Source organism: Morone saxatilis, unplaced genomic scaffold, assembly GCF_004916995.1.
Source record: "Morone saxatilis isolate NCDOM2014 unplaced genomic scaffold, NCSU_SB_2.0 Contig18, whole genome shotgun sequence".
NCBI classification, from domain to species: Eukaryota; Metazoa; Chordata; class Actinopteri; family Moronidae; genus Morone; species Morone saxatilis.
In genome coordinates this window covers 20,692,172-20,711,662 of record NW_023339740.1, presented here as the reverse complement: position 1 = coordinate 20,711,662, position 19,491 = coordinate 20,692,172, and positions in this window count along the sequence as shown.

Genomic DNA, 19,491 nt, shown 5'->3' with positions numbered 1-19,491 from the left:
TTAAAAGCAATAGAATGGTGGAAATCTACTACACACTGGTGATTTGGGAGGCCATACAAGGCCTCAGTACTGTTCGTGTTTCTGACAACACTTATGTGAATGGGGGTGTTTTCACCTCAGAACATAATAACAATAATGAGATAGAGCCAACACTAGTGTTTAACAGCTGGCAGAGTACATTGTCGGTTGAAGTTGTCTACTATTTTTTAAAACCTTTTTTGGATGTTGGAAAAATAGTTTATGATAGTCATGTTTTCAATTCCTTAGTTTTGAGCTCCCTTTAATGATTTATGTCTCTTTGGCCACTGACCTTTTTGAAAGAAGCTTCTAAATGGCAGTTCTGAAAAATAACTTTTGTGAAACTTTTTTTTTTTGTCCAAAGAATCAGCTATTTTCTGCTGTGTGTTCATTTATGCGCTTGTGGTTTATGGCATAATGTCTCCCTTTGATCTTGTGATCCAAAAATGCTAAATAGGCGTGGCGGTTGAATCAGTCCCCAAAACAGTTAACTCAAGTTGTTCTGAAAACTGCCAGAGGTGCCTGTTTTTTCCAAAATGGCATAAATCACAATAAGATGACAGCTATAGGCAAGCCATCTTTATTCTGGTTAAGTTACTTTTGCTTTTAAGTCATTTTCTATGTTTGTATGCATGTGCATTGGTCTATGTGAATGTGCATTGGTCTCTTTATAACTAGAGCAAGCTAAGGGCGTGTGCAGCAGTGGGGCCAGGCAGTACGCTCAAAGAGACCGCCTTTGGGAGCTGCAGTCTCCCTGATGGATGGCCTCCCCACCATACAGTGTGTACCCCCATGTAATACCACCAAGCCAGCTGCTTCTTATGCATGTTCCACTGGGCTTCTTTTGCACAAAGCACAATCTTAACTCTAAACCTGGGACGACATCACATTTGAGTTTGGATATATTCTCTTTGCTGCTGCAAAAGCAAAATAAGTAATACAGTAATACTGCTGAAATGCAAATTTTTATCCCTAATGAAACCGTAAACTTCTGACCTTATGAATGAATGTGACCATAAAGAGAAAAACCCCCAAGATAGAAAGCCTATGCATATGATTCTTTTTCCATCTGAACAAGACAAGGTAGAATTTATGCTTGTTGACAGGAGCAGCACTTACATGTGCATTTGTGCACTCTCAATACTCTCAATCCCAACTGGGCAAAAATATTTCTATGAAACAGTCATAGTGTTTCTTTTACTTGCCTGTACAAAAGATACCCTGAAACTACACAGCAAAGTAAGACTAACACATTGCAACACAATGTAACTTCATTATAAACAAACTCAGGAAGCAACAAAAACACTTATCTTGTTGCCAATGGAGACCAATGTAGTAGTATTGGTCTCCATTGTCAACAAGTAGACCTATGTTGTTGGTGTACTATTAAACATTGTCAAAACTGAAAACTGGAGAATGTTACAATGGATGGGATTTATTGCAATGAAGTGATGAGCCATAAACACGGCATGTAGGTCTGGGAGTAAGCAAAATGGAGACCTGTTAATAGTTGATTTAAGGTTTATTTGATAGTGACAGATACAGTGCATACCCAAATATTAACATCTGATCCAAGCATCAAACTGTTAATAGTGGATGCGAATGTTGCAGCTCCCTGTCCCCCTTTTTTTTTTTTACATCCTTCTTCGGATGCATTACGCCTTTATTTATTCTAGTTTGCATTTATTATACAAAATAGCCAACAAACAAACAGCAAATGCACTGCTCGCTGCATGAAACATGCCTTGTCTGTCAATAATTAAATAGATATTGTGACATTTCTCGAGACTTAAACATTCTGACATATTCTCACAAAATTCTGACAGTTTGACCAGCTGACACAGTACCTATCACTATGGCAATGCTCTGTGCATTTTGAAGCATCTATCTTGATAAATATTGTGTGCTAGTTGTTCCTAGCGACAATCACACTTTTTAGACACGCAAAAACTAAAATATTACCTTTATTTGTATCTTTTTATTTACTATACTAACTTTTTTATTCTCTGTTTCATGTTTTTTACTTTCGCAGAAGGGCCTATGTTTCTGCTTCCTTTGTTTGTTTGTTTGTGGACTTTTGTTTTTTTTATCATCAGAGTTATGGGGGGAAAAATGAGAACAACCCATTACATTTTGGAGTGGATCCAAATCATAGTGCATGAATTATTTTGCCCTTTCCTACAGTACAATCAACTGAATTTGTGGGGCAGGTGCAAACCTGGCATAAAGAAAGTGTATGCCGTGAGTGAACATACAACAAACTTAAGAGCACCCTAAAACATCACTGTAGATATGTAATCAATAAGCAATCATGGATGTGATGTTTTCAGACTAATCCAGAGTTACAGATTTCCCAACCTAGGTGCAGATCTGTGCTCTCTGAGTGCCTCCCTAGTATTGTTTGTTGTCATTGTCTATTGTTCATTTTGCAGGTAAAATTTTTACTAATGCAGATGTTGTTCAGGTGACTTAGTGGACAGATGTTGGGACAGAAACAGCCAAAACTGTTTTGAAAGTTTTACCAGCTGACACAGCACCTATCAGTCAATTCTTCAATTATGGCCAAAACATATTTTAGTATCTGTCACAGTGACCGTGACCTTCAACCATCCTAGAGGGCAGTGGACGTTTATGCCAAGCTAAGGCTATTCTGCGAAACAAGGCAACCAAAAGCTGCAAGAAGGCGAGTAGAGGGGCTGAAGGTATACTGGCTAAAGGTTACTGGTGGAGGATGTGCTGGTGCTGATATTGCACACCCAGTGGGGTTGACAGTGTTTTTCATATTGAATGCGGATAATTACCCATTTCTGAGTGCGAAATGTGAAAAACGAATTAAATTGTATTTTAGATGTGCTTAAGATTTAGAAGTCTATTTTCACAGAAGAAACATGTCTGTAAAATTGTAGTAATCCATTTCAAGCTACATTCAAATATATAAGACTATGTTTTATTAAGGTGTTTTAAGATGGTACTGGTCCAGAATTTTGTTGAAATGTTTGAATAGACATCACCATCCATTTATAGTGATGAGCGGTCTGTGGTCAAGGGCAGCAGCAGTGATAGAGGTACACCGCCCTCCACAGCAGTATGCCAGTCTAGTCACCACTTGAATAAAGCTCTCAGTCTTTCAATTAATTTCCCATTTTATGAATTGCAATTTTATTCTAATAACCTCTGTTTATACAAAGATGAATGTATATTATACTAGTTCTGCCATGGAGAAGCTTATTGTAAAATACTCCCAAACCAAGCATATAGGCCTACTATGTGCAATGAGTCATGGAAAATGGTACCTAGTGATGGTAAAAGCAGTTATTTTCAGTGTACTGAATCATTAAAATCCGTTCATTAAAATGATTGTTCAAAATATTTGTTCACTGATTACAAATAAATACTAGTTTCAGGGAATGAAATGAATGTCAGGGTCGTCAAACTTTTATATCTTTAGTCCCCCAAATTGCACTCTCTAGAACGCTGGATGGGGTCCCGCTCTAATCAGAATCTTTGGCTCATCAGGCAGGAAGTAAGAATATAAGGATGGTCCACGACAATCGGGCACAACATACACAAAACACTACAAGAAGTGTTACACGTATGGGGTATGCGTCGGCTGCAGCCATAACAATCTCAGCCACCTGTTTTTTCACAAAAACTAGAGAGTATGACACATTTAGGGAAATGGCTCACATTTGTGTAGTTTTCAGCCTGTAAGTAGTTTTTCCCATCCATTCTAAACTCCAGTGGTGGAATGTAAATAAATAAATGTACTCAAATAATATATGTAGAATTTTAAGGGCACTCATACATTTTGTGCTGTTTGATACCTCCACTTTATTTCTGAGGGAAGTATTGTCCAGTTTACTCTACTTCATATTGTTTACTTTGCAGATAACATACAAAAAAAACAGTAAAAAGCTGATTACATATAAATGCATCAGTAATTATAATTTTAATAATAATAATATTTAATATAACTCTGACAGGACCCATTACATTCAATTATGTGTGCTATTCATTTTGATATTTTAAGTACATTTTGGTGTAACCCATTTAAAAGATGTATAGAAGATAAAAATAGAATACTAATGACCGCCTTTATTAGCACAGCACAGCAGCAGCAACAAGATTGTGGCGAAAACGTGTTTTTCATCTTCACATAAAAGGTTCGACATTTGAGAAACAGTGTCCATCCCCTTTGATTAGCACCAAGCACCATTAGTGTAAACATAGTCTGCCTCCTCTCAATTCTGATGGAGCAATTCTCTGCAAAGGTCAATGCTAGCATGGCTCCTTACCTGTGTTTCCCATTGTGTGTGTATGGTTATTACACTCAATTCCATAGCTCCTTTGAATCTACAGAGATGTAAAATTACCCACAATTGGAAAAAATAAATATTGCTTATTGCCGAAATGGTCATTTGTAAAGTGTTTAAAGATTTAAAAAAGATACAGCATTGCCAAGGTCTCTACATGAATGCTGGTCCCTGCAAGGCAAAATAACAAAAAATAATACATATACAATGTATATATTTTATTTAATTTTTCTTGCTGTAAGACAATTTGTGTATGCAAGTTTTTTTTCTTTATGAAGTTGCACATATGCTAGTTGAACATTTAGTAGCACAAATAAAACTGAGGTACAGAGCTCTAAATATAACGTATGTATGAATATTAATTTTAATTAAGATTAGTAAATGCATGCTGGTGTAGGCTCCAGCCACCCTGACCCTGTGCAGGCTTAGTCTATGGATGGATTAATTTCTAAAGTGTAACACTAGGGCTTTTTAAAGTATTTCTAAATCAAGTCACATCAGTCGAGTACTTCAGTCTGATATCCTGTCCGGATAACTGCTTGACATGCTAAGAGACTGATCTGTTTCCTAACTAACACTACATACTGTATTTCTGTTACCTTTCCTTTAGAATCATTTATTCCCACAACCTCACTTTGTAGGGAGTGCGTTGCTCAAGTCTTAAAATATCTAATCAGAGCTTGACAAAGTAGAGGGGGGAGAGAGCGCAAAAAATGAATGAAATCTAATTCATTAAAGTCACTGACCCAAATAGAATTAACCAGTGGCCCAGAGTAACCAAGTATGCGTGAACCTTCAAATATTAGCAAGGTGCTCAGTACTCTAAAGGTGACATGAGGGGAAAAGGTTGAAACAGCTCAACAGTATTCTAGCTCATGAATCGGAATAATAATTTTATTCTTTTGACTTGACTTTGTTACTTGTAGTATGCTGAACACAGGAACAGGCCTAAGAGTAACACTGACATTGTGTAGTCATGATGGACTTTTAATATGGATATGTCAATATTGAACTGTGTGTGTAGCTAATTGGCAATCAAAACATACTTCTTTGTAAAATTAGGAAAAACACTAATTAAATGATTCACATTTTAAATACACAGACAAACACAGTAAAACAGTGTAGTGAAACAACAAGTGCATAACAAATAAACTGCAGAACGTATTTGGACTAAGAAGCTGAAACAGCACCAACAAATATTGTGTTTTATGGTGCATACCCTCAAGAGGCTGTGTTTGCATCTTTTCAATGACAAAATCCTCAAAATGTCTTATTTGTGAAAGGGTGGCCAAACTTTCGCATACCACCGTAAATCAGATCTAACTTTAATACTGCTATTATTTTGCATATGATAACATTGTGTATCAGTCTTTCTCTCTCCTTTCCCACTGCTCCCTCTGTGTGTTAATTGATGACCTTGGCGTGTCTGTCTTCTTAGCCACTGACTGATCAGTGTAATCGGCGAGATCATTATTAGCGAGATCAGTAGCTCCTCCACTCCTATTCACCGCAATTCATCACATCAAGACTTAATTGGATTGCTAATTGATGTGTAGAAACCCATGTAATTGCACTAAAAGGCACTTTCTGCTAGCCTGCCATGCAGGAGGGGGGCGGAGTACGCTCAAGCTGTCAGACAATACAGTCTATCCAACACGGACACGTGGTCAAACATGTGTGACTATGTGAAGCACAAGACCGCTGGAGGTGAGCAACAATGTTTACGATGCTATCACAATGTACCAAACAACAGGAAAGGAGAACACATCAATGAAAACATTGTAACCTTGTAAACACACACACACACACAGACACACAGTGGCTCTGGCTATAATCTAAATTTGAAAGAAAAAAAATAATTCTCCATCCTCTGACACTTGTTAATACCAAAGTGGCTCGGCACTGTAGTCTGTGAGAATTATACCAGCTAACTGATGGCATGCAGTTTAAATTAACATGGTCGATCAACCACGTAATGGACCACAATGAGACGCCATTCAGACTGGAACTAAAGGATCCTTGATGTGGCAGCTAGATAAAACAGAAATCTAATCTCAATTAAGAACAAGTCCTCTTCATTAAAGTCATTACTGTTTTCTCATGGCCCCACTGGAACCACCCCAGACTCTGTGAGTAAAAACCTAAAGTACAGTAGGCCTACTCTGTTTTGATGTTTTTCCTTTCATTCTTTTTTACACGTCCTTCGTTCTGTAAAATCCAGATTGTAGTGTGTTTGTGTAGCTGTGTACAGGGAGTGATTTAGCATTCACATAATCTTTTTTTCAAGTAAATTTCTTTTTCAAACATTTGACATGTTTTTCTTGTTATGTCCCCTATGTGACACCTTACTGTATATCTCTTGCACAGAGATAGTTGCAATCACCACTGGTTCAAAGTCTGTTCGAGGTTTTAGAACTTTTCCAAATGATAGGATGAATAATACATTCTGTGATATGTTCCCAGTTGGCATTTAAATGTTTATACTTTCTGCATCACCAATGCTCCAGGGGAATTTTACTTTCTTTTTCTTTATCTTATCTCAACATAAAGAGACATGTGGCACTATGCTGGCTCAGTGATGCATTATGTATGATGTAGGCCAGCATGTGGTGGCATGTTAAGCCATGTATTGACAAACAGTAGTGCCTTTTACCTGGCACAGCGCTCATCACCTGCTCTTGGCTAATTTGATTTTAATCCAGGCTTACAGTGTTGCTTTGTGTTGTTTAACCCTCCATTTGGAGTAAAATTCGTTTTACACTTAAGAGTACACAACTACACAATAGTAGTATTTTATTTTGCCTAGTAGAATTACGATTATGGAAACATGAAGAGAAAGAGAGCTAGAGAGAGAGAGGCAGAGAAAGGAGAGAGATATAACTGGGGAGAAAGACAGACTCTGACGACCAGACTGTGCAGATGTTACACAAATGTCAACATTGGCTTCCATCTCCAATCTAGCGAAAATCACATCATCAAATATTTGCTGTAGCCATGGATTTTCCTCTGTGTGTCAGTTCTCACCCAGTCACTTCTTGTCAGTGTCAGACTTAACAAGGCAGGCAAACTGCGCAGAGCCAGCGGCCTGTCAGGTGCAGCATATCGACACCTCATGGGGCAAAAAAGTCAATCTGTGCTGACAAACGCTCACCACTGCACTGCCAGTCTGGTCGTACCCCAGGCATCTGAGATGGGAAGGAGGGGAAACCACAAGTCTGCAGAGGGAAATTAGAACAAACTGTCAGTCCCACTCCGAAACAGAGTCTGAGTAGGAGTATGGGAAGGTGACCCCTTGCATGTGCAGTATACGCGTTTTGTATTGACTTCTGTCCTTTATTTTGTCTGCTATGGGTCACAAACCAAGGGCATCTCGACCTATAAACTTGCTTTTTGATTGCATGATGCCATTCAGAAGGCGTGGCAGTGGATCACAGTCCTTTAGAGCACATGCCCAAAGAGGCACTGCTTCGTCAGCTTTGTACAAGTGCGTCACGGTTGAAACATCTGTCTTCCTTCTATACCTTAACTGTGGCTCATTCTGTGCAGTGCCACTTTAGTGAGAACACCATCTGGCTCAGTGCTGCCTTTTCGCTCTTTGGCACAGGGGTGTTTAGTTGGACAGTGGGCCACTGGTGGGTCTGGGTTAGAATATGTCATTGCATATAGGCACAGCTAGGAGAACCACACATCCCTGAAGATTGTTAGAATGTGCAACACATACAAAATAGAAAAGGAAGTTACCCAGAACTAAATTCTGAGTGTGTGTGTAGTCCTCCAGCTGCATGCTCAGCTTGTCCCTTGTTCTCGGTTCAGGGATTTCAGTGACAGACGAGTAAGTGGGCTTTGTACTCATTTATGGTGCTTGCAGTTCCCTGATTGGGCAGTGTGTGGATTGATCTTTCTTGAGGTGCTAAGGAAGAGCATCCTCAGAGTAAACCAAAAGTGATGTCTGTCAAGAAGCTACACACATGCTCATCAAACATCCAGGTAACTTATATTAAACAAAATTTTTTAGAAGTGAAAACCAAAATTAGAGTATTATCACTTAGCCGAAGAACCTCTTGGTCCAACATGAATGGGATTTGCCACAAAAAAGGAAAAAAAAAGGTGTGAAGAAATGTATTTTTGTCTGTAAGGTGTGATGATGGTGTTCTATCACAACCGTGTGATCGGAGCAGATGTGATACCTGACCAGACACAGATAGGGAGGTCACTGCCGCCTTGTGGGAGTTTGTTACTGAGGATAAAGGGATGTTGTGACTTTGCATTCTCAGCTTACATTAGCTTACACCTACGCGTGCCGTTCACTTTCGAACAAAGTGACACACACACACACGCACACACACAGAACATTTGCTTTTGCACAATGGGACTGCATGTCCCAGCTCTTATCTTGTCCTTCTCTCCCTCTGTCTCTTCCCCTTTTTCTTCCCTCATCCTGCCACATCCTCTTATTTCCTCTTTTGCTCAACCTTTGCTATCACTAATGTGACAGTGGCAGACAATAGTTTGTGGTGCATTTATAGGATCCACACCCACTAATTAGCAAGAGCTCTCTAGGTCTTTGATCCTATGTCCCTGTGTTCTGGATGGCTTCCTGGTCTTTGAAGGTAGCTGTGACGGAAAAGCTGCTTTCAACTACCCAGAATCCTTTGGCTCTGGCTGTGTGACTCGGCTTAGCTCACCACAGGCCTCTTAGGGGAAAGAAGCTGCCCCTGCAATTGTGCGCTGTGCCTGGCACCAGTGACTGAGGGTGTGTGAGCTAGATAGTAGGCAGGGAATGTTGTGGAGCAATGGCACATTTTGAAGGATGTGCCGATTACCCAGGCCCCCTCACACAGGAGAGGTGTCCGAGGTCAAGTCTTCCAGTTTGATGTGAACATTATGACCCTCTTGTTATATACAAGCAATAGGTCTAAGAACTTTTCAGTAGTATTACAGGGTTCATCTTTCCTAAACCTCCAAGCCCCTGCCCTCTTTGATCCTCACAGCTTGTATCGCCAGGGCAACGCCATAGGAGTGCTGTGGGTTGTTCCTGGGATTAATATGTTATGATATTCTTGAGATGGGGCTTGGGCCTTAGTCAGATTAATCAGTTCATGAGATCAATATAAAAGTGGATGAATAATTAATGGATGTATATTTCTTAATTCAGTCTTATAATGAGCTTTACTGCTAACGGTTAACTGTAAGCCATAATGCAAAATAATATCTTGAGTCAAAGTAAGTGACTGAAATTGTCAGACAAAACAATTTTGAGTGTGCTCTAAGTCTGCAACACTGAATAGTAGGGGGAGGAAAATATTGAAATATTGAATTCAGTTGGCTTCTCTTTCAATATTCCTCTTATCATGCAAGTGCTTCACTTCCCCAGGTGCACTGAGTGGCACAATGCAGGATAAAAGGGAATAGAACTTATTATTTTTTCTCTATTTTTCAAAGGCACATTGTAAGCAGCACAAAAGGGGCGAACTGCAGCATTTACAAATCAGTTAAGCCCTGAGGGAAATCTACCGGTGGATGACATTGAAGTTAAAAGTGCACAGTGACTACATTACTCTGCAAATCATATATCTGAAAAGTGTTCCTGTGTATGAATTTGACAGGAAGTATGTGTCCGTACACAGAGCTGGTACAGCAGAAGATGCTTTTGGGGCTATATGCTACATAGACATCTTTTTATTTGAATACGGTGAGGGAGACAGAGACACAGGGAATGCAAACACAGTCCATGCCAGTTTAAAAGTAGTGCATCGATTCTGTCTGTAAGACTGTGTTTTATCCTCCGTCAAAAAGCAGTTCTGCCCACTAAGCTCTTTTGAGATGATGCCTCTCACAATAGGGCTTGCATGTTCTGTCTGCTGCAAAATCAAAGCAGATTAAATTAAATGCTCAAGCTGACAAAAGTGCATTTGTTAATGTGGAACGCTTATGAATCTATGTGAGTGTGTATGCATGATGGTGTCTACAATGGTAGGCTTGGTTTTTGGAGGTGAATGCAGTAGGGCCACATTTCCATGAGAATGGAACATTGTGGTTTTTGCAGAGTTGCAATGTACAAGGCGGTATGACACCAAATCAGCTTTGTCACTGCACTTGTTTTGCTTTATTCAACCATTTTTCTGACTGACTTTCACCTTGTGGGCTCATGTCCTTTCCTCTTCACTCAGGACAACTTGCTAAAAATTCAAAATACTCTAAGCAAAGCACAGTTTCCTGTATAAAATATTAAGTTGTTTATTCCATAGTGTTATTAAATTGCATAGCGTGTAACTGCAGTGATAAGCTTTGATGAACTGTACCTCAACATATGAAACAAAATACTTGTTTTGATACTTTGTGTTGTTATTCTCCTTTTAATATTTAAGTTATTGTATCACATGCAACCACTGGATTGTATATTTTTTTTACTCCTCTTTCTACCCTTGCATACTAAGTCAACTGTAGCAGTAGCCATGGCAATAATGATAGCACATAATTAGGGTCTCATATCCTTTAGCTTCTTCCATAATTGCAGTCTCTAAACCAGAAATCTCCATTTGCATGTTTCTCAATATGAGAGAAACTCATTAATTGTAGACAATAAGGATTAGGAGTATGCAAAGCTTAACTGTAATGTGGGAGCTATAACTGAATAGGCCTTTCTGTTTGCCGTACCAGAGACATCCTCATCAGCTCTACCTCCTTGCGGTTAATTGTGAAAAAGAATGTCTGTGTGCAGATGCAGATGTAGCTCGGATGTCTCTATCCATAAAGTGGAATATGTTCCATGTAGCCTTTTATACTGTGTATAGTGTTCATTTAAGTTTGATTGCGTGACCTCATTTGCTCGCCTTTTTTACTTCTCAACCATTACATATGTGTTATCCATGAAAATGTAGGCTGGCACAAACTCAGCATATTATAAACTCCCTTCCATGCTCGCTAGACCAACAGTGACGTAATTTGACAACATGTATGCACACACATGTAACCAGATCACTTAGGTAGAGGGGGTTGCAGTTCCACAAAGATGGATGTTGGCTGTACCAAACAGTGTCCCAGAGGAGAAAACATTTATTATCCTGAGTTTTTCTTTCAGACCGTTTCTCAAATTAAATAAGTAGAGTGCTGCTGCAATAGTGGCTGTAGAGTAAAATGGGTGAAAGATTAATCAGGGAAAACTCTATTACCATGACAGGAATTAATGTTAGAGGAAGTTGTGGCATGATGAATGCATAAATGAAACATGGACTAAAAAGGACAAAAGTTGTGCAAAAAAATTAAAAATACAGAACTAAGTCTACCATGACAAAACTAGTCAGCAAATCACAGTGTGAGAGTCTTCATACTCCCTTAGGAGTTACTCCTTCTTCATTTATTTACAGCTGTCTGCAGTAGCACAAGCAGATAAACAACTGCAGCTCTCCTGTGAGAGGCCAATGCCACAGCCAGGGCCTCACCTAATGATTATGAAATGCATGATCAAATATGGTGTATAGCACTCTATTGCAAGGAAGTACACAACACACACACACACATGCACTGAAGGCACAAACCTAACTTCCCTCCCATTTAGCCCTTAATTTCCACACTGACAAATATGCACACTCAGCCTTCCAGAAAGCCTCCCCCTCGCTACAGATGAAAATAACGCTTTCCTCTCTGAATTATACCGGCAACATCTGTCAGTGGAAAACTAGGTTTTCTGGTGGCCTTCCATCAGGAAATATCTGTACTGGATAGAAAATGTAATAAAGGCAGTGCAAGGTTTGTTTATGTGGGAATTATAAGCACAATGTTGTGAGACTTACAGTACAGTCCGCAAAGAAGTTCATGAGTAGCTGTTAGTTTCTTGGTGTTTTAACCACAAGGACACAGCAGAAAGCAAGCAAGTTCGAACACAAAAACATTTTTGCTGTTACTTTTGAAAGGAATCTTATTGCTCTAACCTTGAATGTTTCACCTATTCACCTAGTGTGTTCTCATAACCGGCAACACCACAGTTCAATCTCATGCATAGAAACACAAAAGCTTCAAACACATATTTGTTCCATACCCCGGGGCTGTCTGCACTGTTCCTAAACAAATGGTTCTGTTCCCCTACAGACTACATTCCTATTATATGTTGCCAATTCAAGATTTGAAATTGTTATTCCGTGTATCCCACAACTTAACATGGAAAACATGCACGATATTGGATTATAGTGATAATCTAGAAGCCTGTTTTAGCATGCATTGAGGGATATATTCAAGAGGGGGTCTGTAGATTGTTCAAACAGATGAAATGGCTTGTGTGAATGTGCCTTCGTTCCACTCTTCAAATTCTGAGATAGAAATCAGACAATATGGAAATCATGTTAAATTTGTTCTGTGTGAATCCATGGATGAAAGACTGTGTGGTATCAGTGGTGCAGTAGCTGACAGCAGAAGCTGTGTAATTAGAAAGTGATACATGTACAGTAATATGTAGTTATCATAAAGTGTTTTTTTTAGAAATAAGAAATAACACATCTTCTCAGGTACCTGCAAACAGTATATAGAGCATTTTTTGGACTGTATTTATTGATCAGTGGCACTAATTATTCTGACAGTGAGCAGAATATACAATCAGTATAGAACCATTTACAAAAGGTCAGCATAAGCTGGAAGTTAAGGATTAATGAATAAAACCAATAATTAAATTCACTGAAGGCAAATTTGGCTCTTGTAAGAAATGTCCTTCATCTTTATTCTTTGTATACATACAGGTTTTTATCATTTATACAGAATGCCTACAGCTGGAGCAACAAAATAGCTGCAGCTGTTAACCTGTTTTTGGGCCTACCATTCCTCCACTCGAGACAACTGTACTGTATGTACACAAAAATATCTAGGACTGTTACTCTTTGAATATGGCAAGCTCACAAAAGAGTGCTGGATGATAGGGTGACACCAAGAAAATAAAGACAGTGACCGTTTAGAGTAACAACTGATGGGCACATGATTTATCCTTTGATATACAGTATAATTTATTTAACAGTCCAAGTGCACATCACATACAGTCAGTCCATACTTGTGTGTAATCAATCAATTTGTCCTTGAATGAATGTAAATAATAATCACATATCTGAAGTGTTTCAGCTTGTGGTTTAAAAGTGGACATGTGCATTAAATACCAAAATATTAGAGGGGATTGATGAATGGTCAACTGAGCAAAAAATAAATATATATATAGTACTCTACTTATGTGCTTTCTAAAAATGTTTAATACAATTTGAGGCCTAAAGGAGAATTTTCTTTCAAAATAGTTGAGAGTTGCTAGTAACTACAGACCCGGTGTGATGAATCAAATCTCTTTGCTTTATGCAGCATGGAGAGAAGACCTCAGCATGGTTGTTCTCTCCCAGACTTTCAGAATTGTAATTGTATTTTAACTATACAGTGTAACTCTTAGTTGAGTGTCAGCAGATTCATCATCATCTGACTTCCTCATAATACAAAAATCACATGATCATCACCATATCAATACATTGATTAGTCAATCTACAATTTTCATTTCCCACAGGCCACTAATAGTTTTCATAGGGTGAAACATCAATTAATGCACCCAAGCATGACTAAATAACTGATAAGTATGTCACTTAGAAAGACAGTGAAATTATAGCTATGGGCAATACGATCAATTCATTTTTAAGTGCAAAGCTTGAGCACTGATGTGAATTTTGTTGTTCAAACTAGTTTTAATCAGCACAAACTCTTTACCGTGCCATCTAAATATCTTATGCCATTGCAGAGTGGAAGTCACTGTCACACTCTGTAGCTTGCCATTGAGATGTGGTGATGTTGGGCTTGTGTTCAGCTTTGAGTTAAGCATTTAATTAAGTTGAACTCAACAAGCCAAAACAACAACAACAACACTTACAAACTAACTTTGACTTTAACATTAATGACTTCTGTGACTTCATTTGGACTTGAGCCTAATGACTTCACTCTCCCCAAGCCCAAAGCAGAATGATCTTGGTTGGCAAGAGAAGCATGTTCAGAGAAAGCGCAGACTTCAAGCCCCATTTTAATTGTAGGCATGCTTGCACTTCTGATGTGCTTTTAAATGGATGATTTTAAATTTATGGCAGGATTTCTTTGAGCAGTCTAGAGACTATAGATCTGAGTGTCAGAGAGATAATAGAGGTAGCTTTACAATGAGTTGAGAGCTTGCATTGTGTATACACAGGGTTATACACAAATCCGAGGAAGTACCGAAGTAAGCAAGTTGCTACTGCAGTTGGGGTTCCTTATAATATATGAATATATATTAACCAAATAATCTTGAATACCTATGAAGAAATTCATATTTACTACATTTCTACTAATATAACTGGTCTATGATGATTAAATGCAACTCTTGATTGATTAAGCTAGCTAGCTAGCACAGTTTCATTACACTTTATCTTTCTTGAAATGTGTCTATTTGTGGCTATTGTTGTAACAAATGTCTGACTATTATGTAAAATCTGAATAAGGCTAAGACTGCCTAACGTCGTCAGTCCAACTTCCCTGGCTGGTGTCACAGAGTCACTACGACTTGCAGTAATGGTGGCACCGCTAGATGGCAGAGCACACAAACCAGGTCGCCAGATTTGTTAATAAAGACATAGTACTTAATGGGTATAAGATGTATTGTGCTTTTTATTCAGTCTAATTGTTTTGAAAACACACTTAACAACACAGCCCAGAGGAAAATATTTCTTATTTTTTATTAAAATGACAATAGTATTATGAGTAATACCGTTTAATACTGTAAAAGAGTATTTTGGTGTGACAATTCTAATCAGATTAGTTTTTTAGTCCATGGTGTTGTTATAAACACTATATATCCAGTAATGGAAAACAACCTTTTTGCTGCAACGGTAGTACTGGGGAAGGCCATTGTTATCCAAAACGCTATATAGGAATAGGCCTTTTGAGATGAAACAGACTGTTGACTGTAGTAGGTAGTTTCTGCATGATGGGTTACAACATATCCACAAAATACTTTTATTAAGTGAAGTATATACAAAGCTAATTATTAGTTAGTTATTAGTAAGTTATTAAATACAAAATATGAACTATAAGATCCCTTTAGTGTGTGCACTATACATAATATGGTTGCTGCACTGTGCTCTTGCCTTTTAGTTACGCTTTTTTTGTTCTGTCAACTTTCGTTCTGAAGAATAATAGAGAGTAAGAATTGCGATTCTTATGTGAATCACTTTTCCCCCTACCCCTAGTTCTTCTAACCTGTAAACAAATTTGTCTGTCAAAAACAATCAAAGCCTCAGGTTGTGAGCCCAGCAAGACTATACAGCTAAACTGAAATGGTCCCCTTTGTAAAACCTTGAACAAGGTGGTACAAATCACAGATGACATCTTCTCACAGAGGAATTGTCCAAAGGAATAAGGTGAAGCAGGGTGCAGAGGACTTATCCTCCCCGCAGTATTTTTTATGAAGAGGAGATATAAGTCTTGACATGGAAAGAGGAGATACCTAAGTAATCCCGTGGTAAAGCTGAAAAAATCCTGCTGAAAAATGTGTGCACCCCTGAGAGACAGTGAAAAATTAAAAAAGGGGTTTTAAAAAGGTAAAGGGGGAACAGAAAGTAAAAAAATAAAAAATAAAAAAATAAAAAGAAGCCTCCTGTTGGGCCCTTTAAACTCACCTTTGCCATTCTAAGTTTGTTTACCTCAGTGTCTGTGCATGTCAAACTATTCTGGAGCTGCAGGACTAGACAGTTGTGAAGTGAAGCAGTAAAAGAGGGCCTTATTGATCATTCCTGTCTATGCTAGGGGACTACTGAGCTGAAAACATCCAATGTGTAGTGGATGAGTGCATCTTGACTTAGCTGCATAGGTCACATAGCAATAACAGTCCAATTTCTTGTGTTAGAAGCCTGGAAGCTTCCTTGTGCCATTGTTTTCATAAGTTTACAATTCCATATTGTGTTTGGATGAAGTGTATATAACACAGGCTCATAAACACCCACATCCCTATACTTGCTGAATTAGTGCTTACCACCATTATTGTTTGTGATTCCTAGCTTAGTTAAATGCTTTAGAGTCACTGTAATCACAAAGCTCACAAACTTAATCAGACCATTTTAGTCACTGCATGTTGCTGTTTGCAATTATATTTATTGATCAAGTCAGATGAAACCAATGATTAAACTAATTAATTGAAGCTAAATTACAAGCATACCTTAAGGACATAAAAAAAACCTGGACAACCTGCAATTTTTTTATGTTAAACAAGACAAAACTAAGTCATTATATGTGGACGAACCATAAAGCATCCACATTTTAAGAAAACATCATACCAGTCAAAATGCACAGATATCTTGGAAGCATGGCTATTTGGCTGAAAAAAAAAATGTCATGCGTACTGCCAGTTTACACGGTAACAGTAGCATTTCCAAAAGATTTCACTCTGGAACCTAGTTTCAAAAGTTTGCTTTCTGGCCCCTGTTATCTTGTAAACAGAGCCTTAGTAACACACATTAATGGAAAATAATGTGACCAGATAGACAGGGAGGGTGGAGAGAGGAACTCAGTGGGACGTAATGGGTAATCTAGGCATAGCAGTGTAACTAAGGGATGTTTCTGCCTCTTAAAAGCAAGGTTTCCTTACCACTGTCACCTGTCAAGTGCTTGCTCATGGTGAGAATTGTTGGGTCTCTGTAAATAATTGTATATGGAGGTCTAGAGGGGCTCTATATGAAACATTTCCTGAGATCATTTCTGTTATGATTTCGTGCTATACAAATAATACTGAATTGAATTATAGTACAGATGCAACGAGACAGCAGCTTGTTTAAGTGTGTTTTGTTATTGTTTTCTGCAGTTATTGTTGAGACATCAATCAACTGGAATATGTGTTTATTATTATGATATATTTCAGTATTTTCCTTCACTAAGAAACACTCATGAAAACACCATTATTACACAACAACAACAAAAAACAATTTATTGGTTTTAAAAAATATATTGAGATGTGAAGAAGTGAAGCTTCTGTGTCTTTCTTTATAAAAACACAATACTTCAAAAGATACATCTTTGTCCAACAGTCACCCACACAAAAACTGAATGTTCTAAGTCCTTCACCTGGCAGACATGACAACATTGGATACAATGTCTCCTGCCTCAGACCTTGGATCAATAACACTAGATCAATAATGGCTCTAGTTTACACTGACTTTAAGAAACTGACAAAAATTTCTTGTGGATTTAAGGTGTGACAAAGGAGAAATCTTAAAACATTCTCTGGACCTTTTATTGTTCCTGGTAAGATTATCGTCACATTACAAAACCTATTATAATACACTGAAAGTGACAATATGTACATTATACATTACATTACACACATTGAATAATGTTGGTAAAGTTGGCATCATTCTGTCAATGAACAGCAGCTTAGGGTTAGGTTAAAACAGCTGTGGGATACACTCCGAGGGTATAGCTTGTGGTGGGTTAATCCTCTTCACTCTGAGATACGCAGAAAGCTGAGCTCATTTGGTTGCACAAAGAGGAAGCTCTGCTGACTGTCTTCGATAGAAGGGACCAAAACAGGACATGACAAGTTATAGAAAACCCTATTTCACAGCATAATACATCACATTAAGAACTGAATATAAAATCAATTCTTGCTTTTTTGGCTGTAGACTGTAAAAACGCATAGCATATGTGATGTAATTTCTATTTTTGTTACAGAACATTTTGAACCTCCGTTTTTACTTGCAGCCATCGTTTTTCAATTATTGAAGCCAGAGTATCCAAATTTAAGCATGGGGTGGGCTTGGAAGGTGCCAGCTTTCTCAGGAGGTGGCACCAACAATGAATGTGTGAAAAGCCTGATATCCCTCATTTAGTGTTCCATGTTCCAAAACATAAAGTATGCTGCATTAAATTATTTTTGACCAGATAGTGACAGAATTTCAAAACAACTTATGAATGTCTTATAGTGTGTCATATGATCAATCAAAACCAGACTGGGATTGATTGGGTGACTGGGTGCTGATTTGAAACATAAAACATTTAAGTATTTGAAACACATTAGGAATATGGATGGGGAGTAAAAAAGGGCCTTGGTAGTGGCTATGATTCATTACAGCTATTGTATAATCTACATGTTGATGCAAGTTTATTGCTAACCAAGCTGGTCCAGGCTGTCTCAGGCAATGTTGCTAATGAATTTCATGTTAATAATAATTTACTGTTGGGCAAATATGATATGTAGTCTTTTCTCTTGTGTACTGCTTTCTAGCACTTAGTTTCAGTTGAACTTTCTGTTACCAGTAACAATAGTAGCACACTTCCATAACAGTTTCATAGACATTGCTATATCCAACGTTTTGTTTTGTTTGCTTTTTATCAAAACAATATATTCCAAACCATGTCATGTTTTCACAGTTAAATGTTTACACTAGGGTCCTTGATTAAGTTGGCAGATATTGAGCACAGGTGGCACAGCTAGCTGTGGTTGGGCTGTTGACTAGAGTCCACTTGAGACTTAGAGAGTTGACCTCAACTCTCACAAAGAGTCAGTTTGAAGCTATTTTGTAGTGAGACAGAATACCAAGACCCCATCATATAGCCTATACATTTGCCTTGCTGCTTGTGAGATCCAGATTTCAGAAAGAAAATTTAGAAGCGTATCGACAATTTACTCAATTTTTAAATTATTCAGACTTCTCTGTACCTGTATTGTAATAGTTTTAGTCTCATTGTGAAGCTACTGACTCATAGACCGTAATAAATGATGCAGTAATTGCATTTTGCATGAGTCAACTTTGCCAATATCTGAAACCAGTAGTCTTTTTCAACAGATTGGCTGAACAGGCTGATTCACACATAAAAAATGTCACAGCTACAATGGGTGTTGTCTGGCATTTCAAAGTATTTATATATCTCATTAAAGGTTCTAAACAACCTAGAAGTCAAGTAGACCCTTTTCTCTCACAATAGTCCTCAAATTATAAATACTGTGAATATGTTTTTTCTTCCAAAATAATATAATTAATTATCTTCTTGTTCTTGTTTATCTTCTTAGTATTTAGCAAAGCCAAAAGTGGATACCTGTAGCCAAGTGCCCTTTTGGCCTCTGACTAGAAAAGTTCTCTTTTGCAAGACATCATTTATTTTTTTAATTTAACTAGTGCAGTGCCCGTAG